This window comes from Gracilinanus agilis, chromosome 6 (genome assembly GCF_016433145.1).
Source record: "Gracilinanus agilis isolate LMUSP501 chromosome 6, AgileGrace, whole genome shotgun sequence".
Taxonomy (NCBI): domain Eukaryota; kingdom Metazoa; phylum Chordata; class Mammalia; order Didelphimorphia; family Didelphidae; genus Gracilinanus; species Gracilinanus agilis.
In genome coordinates, this window is record NC_058135.1 from 614,023 (window position 1) to 625,030 (window position 11,008).

The following is an 11,008-nucleotide window of genomic DNA, read 5'->3' on the forward strand; positions in this document are numbered from 1 at the left end:
TGCCGCCTCCACCCGAATATTGACCCCTGAAGAAGGCCCGGTAGTCCTCCCCACCAGCAAATTCGGACCACCGCCTCCTGGCATGTTTTTCTTGGTCATCGGCAGGGCGCTCACCACCTTACAAGGTGTAGTTGTGCACCCCACCCTTGTTGATAACGACTACACAGGGGAGATAAAACTTATCATAGAATCTCCTCAGGGTCCAGTTACCATTCCTGCCGGTAAACGCTTAGCTCAGGCCCTCCCCCTCCCCATGATAGGCGATTTTCCCGCTGCAGCCCAAAAACGAGGTCCTTCCTCACCCGGCTCTTCCAACATTTATTGGGTACAGCAACTTACTGAGTCCCGACCCACTCTGCAACTAAAGATCGAAGGAAAAACCTTCACAGGGCTGCTGGACACAGGGGCAGACTCTACTGTCATCTCCCAGGCTCATTGGCCCCGAGCCTGGCCCCTTCAACCCTCAGCCACCCACCTGTCAGGAATAGGTCAGATCCAAGATACCCTCCAAAGTACTAAGCTCCTCCATTGGCAAGATACTGAGGGCAATAGTGGCACTATGCTGAAATCTGGGTACCTCCCAGGCAAAGGCCTTGGCAAGAACGAACAAGGCATCTTACACCCAATATCCCCCCCAGCCCAAAACGATAAAGGAGGACTTGGGTCAAAAAAATTTTTATAAAGGTCACTGATCTCCCTGCAATCCAGGCTGATAAGATCACCTGGAAGTCCGATTCCCCTGTCTGGATTGACCAGTGGCCTCTAACATCTGAGAAGGTTCAAGCTGCCCCAATGCTAGTGCAGGAGCAACTCTCTCTTGGACACCTTGAACCTTCCACTTCCCCATGGAATACACCTATTTTTGTTATTAAAAAGAAATCGGGGAAATGGAGACTTCTACAGGACCTTCGTGAGGTCAATAAGACCATGCTACCCATGGGGGCTTTACAGCCAGGCCTTCCATCCCTGACTGCTATCATTTTCCATTCCCATAGTCAATTCCCCATCCCCCTCATTGACACAGCTCCAAGCTCGAGGCTTTAGCATTGCCTCAGATAAAATTCAAACTCAAAGCCCAAGAAACTCTTTATTTGCTTCTTGCTCACGCCCTCTTTGTTCTCAATTTCCTCAAGCTGGATGCTGAAGGGCGTTCCGCTGCTGATCGCCACTGGAATCCGCATACTTCATCTAATCTGGCCACAGTCCTTTGGCGTGACCCTGTCACGGGCCTCTGGTGTGGCCCTGACCCAGTCATTATCTGGGGAAAGGGCTCCGCCTGTATTTTTGATAAAGCGGCTAACAATGCCCCTTGGATTACATCTAGACTGATTAAACCTTTCGCCCCTGATACTAACCCTCCTAAGCCAGGGAGAAGTCTTTTTCTTCTTCCTTTTTCAGAACCACAACCCTGACGACATCACAGATGGGACCTCAGATCCTGAACTCGTTTTCTCTGGCGGTTTACATCATCTACTCCACCTTCCTTCCGGTCACCACTTCCAGTCCTCATCTCCTGGTCCAACAACGATGGGAGATCATCAATCCAGTTAATCAAGCCATCATTACCTCCGTTTCTTCTTCCCAATGGCCCCAATGGACATGGTTTCCTTCCATTCCGGTTGATCTTTGTGCCCTAGGCGCACCCCAGATGTCCTCAACCCACTACTGCGCCCCTACCCTCCCTGGCGTGCCTAGCATCCCGGATTACTGGACCCAATACACTCAGTTTCCTCTATATGGCTGCCCTGGCTTTGATCAGCCACCACACTGTGGGGACCAGACAGACGGATTTTGTGCAGCCTGGGGATGTGAAACAATTGGCACTGGATATTGGATCCAGGCGAACCAGGACTTGATAGCAATTACCCGCAATCTATCCAGTCCAGCTGTGTGCACCCCTAGTCCTCCTAATTGTAATCCCCTCATTATCACATTTACCAACGCGGGGAAACGAAGTGTTAAATGGACAGATGGCTTGACTTGGGGTTTACGACTCTATAAGAAGGGCGGTTTTGATGATGTTCTCCTTTTCACCCTCCGCCTCCGTGTGCAGCCCCTCATTGTTTCTGTTGGTCCTAACATCATCCTCTCGGATCAACGACGCCCTTTTTCCCCTAACCCCCAGCCATTACCGGCTCCCACGCCTCTCCCCATCCCATCGGTTCCCCTTTTTTCCCCTTTATCTCCGAATCCCTCCTCCCAGTTACAGCCCCAGTCACAGCAAGGGTCCCTAAATATTCCCGGTACAGCAGACAGATTTTTATCTCTAGTATCAGGTGCCTACACTGCCCTGAATGCTTCCAGGCCAGATTTGACGATTAAGTGCTGGCTCTGTCTGAGTCCACAACCCCCTTACTATGAAGGTATTGCCTATATGGCAGAGCCCAATGAAACAGTTCTAGCTTCCCCGCGATGCGCCGCCTTTCCTCACCGTCTCACCCTTGCTGAAGTCTCTGGCCGTGGCCTTTGTTTAGGCACCATTCCCCGATCTCATGCCCACTTATGTAACTCCACCCTTGACCTCCCCCCTTCCCCTTCCTTTTTGGAAGCCCCGAATAATGGCTTTTGGGCTTGCAATACTGGCCTCACCCCTTGTATATCTCTTCTAGTTTTCAATACCTCCTTTGAATTCTGTGTTCTTGTCCAGCTATGGCCACGTATCTCTTTCCACAGGGACGACAGTGTGGCCTCCCTCCTCTCCCCCTCTCCTAGAACACGTAGGGAACCCTTTACTACTTTAGCTATCCTGTTAGGACTCGGCGGTCTTGCTGCAGGCATTGGCACTGGCACTACTGCCCTTCTCCAGACCCAACACTTGGCCTCTCTTCAGATGGCCATGACAACCGATTTAGAAGCCCTCGAAAAGTCTGTCACGGCCCTGGAACAATCACTCACTTCTCTGTCAGAGGTAGTCTTACAGAATAGGCGGGGTCTTGATCTCCTTTTTTTAAAAGAGGGGGGATTATGCGCAGCCCTCAAAGAGGAATGTTGTTTTTACGCTGACCATACTGGCGTAGTAAGGGAATCTATGGCAAAGTTGCGTGAATGGCTAGCCCAGAGGAAAAGGGAAGCCGAGGCACAGGAAGGATGGTTTAATACCCTTCTCAGAGGTTCTCCTTGGCTCTCCACTTTAATTCCCACTATTATTACACCTCTCTTTATATTTTTATTGATCTTAACCTTTGGCCCTTGGGCCTTCCAACGTCTAACGAAATTCATCAAAACTAATGTTAACTCAGCCCTTGATAAGTTCCCTATGGTTCAATACCATCGTATTGAGATGATGGACACAGAACAACCTTGTGACACTCGTTTGCAGTTTTCCAGCAGGGCGGTAACCCAAAGACAGGGGCCGTCACTGCCAATCTCACTTATGGATTGACCAGGGAACACAAGGTGTCTTAGGAAAAACTTCTGGTGTTAAGACAGACTTGGATTGAACAACGACCAAAGGTTAATAAACTTATTCCTTACGCCTTTCTATTTAAAAAAGAAAGGGGGATTTGTTAGGGACCAAGACTTTAAGAAAAGATAGTCACTCTTCTAAGAATAGATATCATTCACTCTTCTAAGATAAGATATTGATCATAGGCCCAGCCTTGCTTGGAGACAGTAAGACCCCACCAGAGATTTTCTATGCTCCCTTTCCGCATTCCTTTCCCCCTTAGTATCTGCCCACCCCCTTCTGCCCTCAGCGTATATATTCTTGTCATAGATCTCCAATAAACGAGCCTCGTATCCATCAAAACGACTCTGTGTCTTGCACGCGAGGTTTCCCCTCTTCTTCCCCTATGGGTAATTAGGTTGCCGTTTCCCCGGACCCCTCGGTTGTGTCCGGCTGGACCCGGACATTGATGCAGAGCAAAAGGAGCAGAGCCAGAAGAACATTGTACACAGAGACTGATATACTGTGGTAAAATAGAATGTAATGGACTTCTGAACTAGCAGCAATGCAATGACCCAGGACAATTCTGGGGGACTTATGGAAAAGACGCTACTCACATTCAGAGGAAGAACTGCAGGAGAGGAAACACAGAAGAAAATCAACTGCTTGAATACATGGGTTGATGAGGACATGATTGGGGATCAAAACTACCACACCAATGCAAATATCAACAATTTGGAAATAGGTCTTGATTAATGACACATGTTAAAACCAGTAGAAATGCATATCGGCCAGGAGAGTGGGGAGGTTGGGGAGTGAAGGGGAATGTAAGAGCATAAATCATGTAACCATGTTAACTTTTCTAAAATATAATTAATAAATGTTAAAAAAAAATGTCTGTTTTAGAAAAGATAATTTTGAGTAAGTTCCAAACACCTGGGAAAATGAGGACTTTTTTGATGGTGTCCAGTGTAACTCTCAGTCCTTAGCTACATCACCCAGTCCTGACTTGTCTAAATCTTGTACATAAATAGTTGCTTGCATGTTATCTCCCCATCTACCCCTCACCCCATAGACTCTGAATTTCTTGGAAGTAGCGAGAATTTTTTTCTTTCTGTTTTTATCTTTATTTGTATCACAAGCACTTAACAAAGTGCCTCACACATAAGAGGCAATTAATAAATGCTTGCTGACTTGTGTTATAAAGAAATAAAGAAGATACTATACTCCTGGGGTGTATACTGGTGAAGGAAGCTGTGTCTTTGTATTGCCCTTGGTTGCTGGTGACTGGGGAACACCAACTCAGTCACCTTTGCTTGATGGTATAATTCCCTTTCTAAATAACAGGTAGGACCCTAACTGATCAGGTTGATGAGTAACCCTTCAGGTCCCCCCTGGGGTTGGATCAGTTATTAGTATTGGGCTCTGATTAGCCTTGGATCACAAGTTGTTTCATCTGACTGCTTTTGCTCCCTCCCCAAGGGTCATCATATAATGACCACTCAGGACAGTACTTATTAAATATTTATCTTTGATCTTAAATAGGGAAAAGATTATCAGGATATGGATTGGGGATTGGCGACCCTGTCAAACTATTATCTATAGGCTATAATCCCTCAGAACTGGAGGTTTATTGATTTATAAAGCAGGAGCTCTTGTTCTTCACAACCCCTCTGATTCAGCTTGGCCACTGCCGAACTAGAGAGATTCTGCCCTGCTGGATATAGATGTAACAATGATTTCTCTCTCAGCTTCCTGTTGTCAGTTTGTGATGTGTTAGCCTTCACAGCCTTCAGGAAGTAACCACCCTTAAGAAAATCCACCCTCTTCTTCTTATACCTCCCTCCTCCTGGTCACCACCCAGGCCCAGAGATCTAAATAGCTATGATGATTCAGATGCCTAAAGATCTAGAGAGATTCAGAGAGAACCAATGACCAACAGTCAGAGAGCCACCTATCAATGGTCAAGGACCAAGACTGAAAGATCAAAAGTCAAAGGCCCCTCTCAGATGGCTGTTGGGGTATTTATACTCTCAGGCCAACCAACTTTTGCCCCTGTCTCATGGCATCTGGGAACATTCCATTGTCTCCAACTGTCTCCCTTGTCAATCAAGGTGAGATCCACATTCCCAGGGTTTGAACATAACACTTGCTGGATGTTATCTCTTTTCTCACTTGCCATTCTTCTGACATACTGCATTCTTTCAACCAGACACTCAGAGAGTATTCCTTAGGAACAGTTCCCCTCAGACTTTACTATACCTAATAGGTAATATGTCATGAAAATTATCTGACCCCAGACTCAAAAAGGCTCTTTTCACTTAAGAAAAAATAAAGTGTCATTGATATCTTTTGTTTTTTATGTTATCTTTATTTCCATTTATATCCCTTCCTCTACCTCTTCCCAAAGAGCTACTATACATAACAAATAATTTTAAAAGGGAAAAAAAAAAAGGAAAATAAATAAATAAACCAATGGGTACATTGGGGAAAATGTGACAATATATACAATATTCCATACCCCTGCACTTTCTACTTCTGTGGAATAGTGGGAGTGGGGAAGAGTTGCTTCCTTAGATCTCTTCTCTGAGATCAAACTTGGTGTTTCTAATATTGTAACATTCCTTTTAAATTATTATTATTTTGTTTTTCTTTCCATTTAAAAATTTTGTAGACACTGAGTGCATTTATTTCTTGATTCTGTTTACCTTATTCTGCATTAGTTCAGGCAAGTCTTTTGATACACCTCTTAGATTTATCATTGTCATCATTTCTTGCATCACAGTTTTATCCCATGCATAATTGATTTTCCCATTTTCTAATTATTGGCTTACAATTGGTTCTGTTGTTGTTAACTGTATTAAATGTCTGTCACATAGTCAGTGTTTAATAAATGTTTATTGATTGACTTTTGGCTGGCCAATAGATAAATATTCTATTCATAGTTCTATGCTACTACACAAATTGTTGCTATAAATTATTATATGTATGAAAACATTCTTATTTTCAGTGTCAGATTTGGGGAATAAACTTCTTAGTAGAAACTCTTGATCAAAAAGTATAGTTGAAACAATTTATTTGCAAATTCCACCATAAGTTCAAAGTGCTATATGACCTTAATGTTAAAGATCATGCCATTTAACAATTAAATCATCACGAAATTTTCATAGCTACGGGCCAGTGATATATGCTTAACTAAACAAGAGATATGGGCAGTTTCAAGAGATAAAATAGATAACTTTGATTGCATAAAATTGATAAGCTACATGAATAAAAGTAATTCATATGGGATAACAAAGCATGTAGCCAAAGAGGGTGGGAGGACTATCTTTTTATCAGACTTCTCAGAAAAATGGTTATTATTCAAGAGAAAAGACAACTAAAAGGCATATATTTTTGGTAAATATATATTAGTATATAAAATCTGTATAGAGCTATATATAAAATATTGCTATATATGTACCTAAAGCCATTTATTAACATATAAGTGGTCCAAAGACATGACTAAAGATTTCTCAAAAAAATCTGAACTATGAACAATCCTATAGAAAATGCTCCAAATCAGAAAGTAATAGGAATCAGCCTTGAAGTTGACTGTCTGAAGTCAGGAAGATACTGTTTATAAGTTAATATCAAGACTTCTTTTTATGACTTTCTTCACTTATGATCTGTTACTCATTGGGCTTGTTGTAAGAACAGGGACAGTGACTGAGTTATTTGGAAAAAGTAAGAATCAAGAATTATAAATATTGCTTTAAGAACAGTTTTCCTTCTATCTTGATTATCTCAAACCCTACACTGGGGTCAGTAAATAGTTGATTGTAAGATGCTTATGGATGTAAATGTTTCAAAGTATTTCATACAAAGAGTGGTCTAAAGACCTTATGCTTTCTCTTAAAATGCCATATTGTGAGGAAATAGCAGCACTTTCCTTGACCACAGTGGCTCATCTCCCCTGAAAGAGTTTGACAGAGATTGCTGCTAGCTTCCCACAAGTGCTCCTTGAAACCTTGCCGAGTCTGTCTCGTCATTACACATTCTTCAGATTTATAGTTCAAGTCATTTGTTATCATGATTTTATGATCTTCCACAAATTCCAAGAAAGGACTTCCAATTCAGGACATTTTAGAGGCGTGTTATAATGAAAATCCACAAGGAATGGGATGTAGCTTTCCCCCATCCCAAACATCATCCTTAATGGGTAGTGTTCTATTGTAATAAAGTTTAAATTCAATTCTCTAGTCTTTATTGCACTAGCCATTGCAATGGGCCAGGCCTTCTAAGCTTTGGAAATAGAGTTAATCAGTCAATTCTATGGCATTGATTAAGCACTTAATATGCCAGGCTCTATGCTAAACCTCTGGAGATACAAAGAAAAGCAAAACTATCACCAGCAAAAATCAAATAGTCTCTATCTTTAAAGAGCTTACATTCTATCAGTGCAAGCAGCGTATATACCTGTTATTCTTTATGTAGACCTAAGATTTCATCTCTGTATCTGCCCACAGAGATTGGCAACTTTTCCATGACTTACAATTCTGTATACTTATAGGTTAACTACCTTGCCCCTGGTCATAGAACTAAAATTTGAATCCAGGTCTCCTTGACCCCAGAATGGCTCTTTTTCCACTGTGCCACATTGTTCATGTGTCATCGGACTTATGCAAATTTTTATGTATGATAGATCACTTTTACCTTGAAAGCCTCAGTCTAAAGGGCCATCTCGGTTCCTTAGACCAAGAAGTTCCACGTTTTCTCCATGTTGTGCTATTCCTATCTATGTCATTATGGTCTTTTATTAACATAAATGATGTTATTATTATTATTAACATAAAAAGAGAAAAATAATCTTATTTTATTCTCATCAGAACTGAAAAGAAGAACTGAGGATAGCAGATAGCAAATATGCACAGAACAGAATTTATTTTTTATGGAAAATATAAAGGAGAGCATTGGTTCTTTGGGAATATGATTCATACTAATCTAACAAGCTTGGAGCTACTACCTAATGCTCAGTCATAGATGCTGATAAGCAGACGGTAGGAACAATGACTAAAGTTGCAGATTTGTAGATTCATCATACAGGCAGATCAAATCAGATTTACAGCCTACCCTACAGGGTAATAGAAAAATATTGCCATAGTCCAGTTTTACTCCATTATATTATTGGAGGAGGGTAATCTGTTTCCGTACATTATTGCTATTAGTAGTTTAAGCTAGTCGAATGCTACCTGCCTCTGGGTTGTTGGGTTGAAAGAAGGGAGGAAGGAGGATGGGAGAAAGGAAGGGAATAGAAGGTAGGGAAGCAGGAGGAAGGGAAGAAGGTAGCTGGCGTAGTCAGTCTCCAGCCCTTCAGAGGGTAGGCTAGGATCTTGAGGTAGAAAAAAGTCAGGCTAGTCTCTGGGGGTATTTAACTGGGGTATTTTAGGCAGTAAAGAAAGGTTAGGGAAAGCTAAGGAAATTAGGTTCTCCAGGAGCACTCCTCCATCCTGGGGGTGGGGGGGAGGCGCTCTGGGGGGAAAAGGTGCCAAAACTCTTGCTCTCTCTTCTTCTTATACTTTCCTCAGACACCTCCCACAAAGGAGGTGGGAGGTGTCTGAGGAAGTTATGGCAGAGAGTCCTGGGAGACTACATCTGAGAGCCATTTTAAAAATGCACAGGGTATTATGGAAATAGATTCTCACCTAATAAGATTATGTTTGAAACAGACACATTCATTCTCTTTACTTTCCAAATCACCCTTAATCCTAGAGTATTTAGAATCTAGTTCAAGATAACTTAGTGGAATAGACTATAGTGCTGTAGATGAATGTATATTAAGATGGCTCTAGGGTTCCTGAAAAAATGATTTTACTTTGTCCATTTCTCACTTATTTAATCAATAGCTGTCAAACTAGTACCCCTTAGGAAAGTTGATGGGTGCCAGAATTGTTGAAAGCTGATTATACTGACAGACCATGTCTCTCTCTAGTGCTCTCAACACCAGAATAATCCTTGTTCTATTAACAGTTTTCATAATGTTAACAAACGCCAACTTCCTTGGGAGTCAAACATTTAATGGGTTAGAAGAGAAGAACCAAAACATTTTTTATTCAATTAATGGCTCTCAGATTTTATGAAGGATTAGGATTAGGGTTAGGATTAGGGTTAGGGTTAGGGTTAGGGTTAGAGTTAGGTTTAGGCTTAAAGTTGAGGTTAGGGTTAGGGTTAGAGTTGATGCCCTCTCTGCAAATAAGAGTCCTAGAAAATTCCCTGAGGTCTTGCCAGGTTAAGAGAATTGTCCAGGATCACACAGCCAGTTTGTGTGAAGGAGATCAGACTTTCCACACCTAGCGGTCTGAGCATCTAGGCATTGAAGCTGTCTTCTTTCAGGTTGTGCCATAAAAAATTAAAATTAAGAGACTGGTTCTTAGAATTAGTAATTTTATTAAATCAAAAGTAGTAGGAGAAAAGATAGAAAAATAGGAGAAAGATCCATAGGAACCATGGAAGTCCAGAGCACTTGCTGTGCTCCTGCCTTAGTTTATCAAGCTCATTCTCCACCCACTAACTCACACGTGACATCTCAGGAACTAAGCATGGTTTTCTAATTTGTCTGGGCCACCCATGGGGGCAGTCCAGGGGGTATTATGGGGAAGATCATCCATAATGCCCTCCTGGTCTTGCAATATTCTTGACCCCATTGCTCCATTTTTCTGGCTCTTGTTCTACCCTCATGACTAAATTTATCCAATGGTTTCCCTCACACAGTCCTTGCTTCCAGGCTCATGCCCAGAAACTCATGCCAGGTATACACAGTGAAAAGAGGGGATGAAAAATTTCCTTTAGCACAAAGGGCTCTAGCAGGAGATGTAGCCCAACCCCAAGATGTGGTAAAGCTACATTTCCAGGTCTAGGCTTGTGCAAGTGGCAGCTGGAGATACCAGGGCACCATGGATGCCTGTAAGATTATCACCTAAGAGGAGTTTTGGAAAGGAACTTCACCCAAGTGACCCACAATGCTATTGCCAACTATGCTGACCCGGTGACCTATGACTTCATCAAATGCCCTCCTGAAGCCCCACCTCAAGAATGATGACCTTCTGTGGCACTTCCTATCAACCTTTGGGGCTGGCTTCTATACCATCATCATCACCTCACCCTTCGATTTGGTCAAGATGGGACACATGAACTGTGCTGTAGGCCAATATGCTAGTGCTGGCCACTGTGCCCTCACCATGATTTAGAAGGAGGAATCCCAAACCTTCTACAACAGGTCCAGCCTACCTTCCTCCACTTGAACTCTTGAAATGTAGTGATGTTTTTCACCTCCAAGCAACTAAAATGGGTCCTGATGGCAGCTTCTGCTTCCTGGGAAATTTCTTTCTGAGCTATCTCTTGCCAGCCTCCCTTATGAACCTAGTCTCCATCCTGCTCCTATTCCTCCCTACTTTTTCTGTTTTCCTCTCCTCCCCTGACTCATCCCAGAAGAAAACCCATAGTTCCCTCTTAAGATTTAGTCTAATTTCATCCTTCTCCTACACCATTCCTCTGCCATTGAAGCTTCCCCCACTTGTCAAGCATCTTATGTCCAATAAAGCTAAACCAGAAAAAAAAAATGCTTTACTCATCATGCCTTGGCTC

At 42.6% G+C, this 11,008-nt stretch overlaps 1 pseudogene; it reads left to right on the forward strand.

The window, feature by feature from the left end:
* Positions 1-10,152: 10,152 nt before the first annotated feature.
* Positions 10,153-10,754, forward strand: LOC123251746 (annotated as a pseudogene).
* Positions 10,755-11,008: the final 254 nt, after the last annotated feature.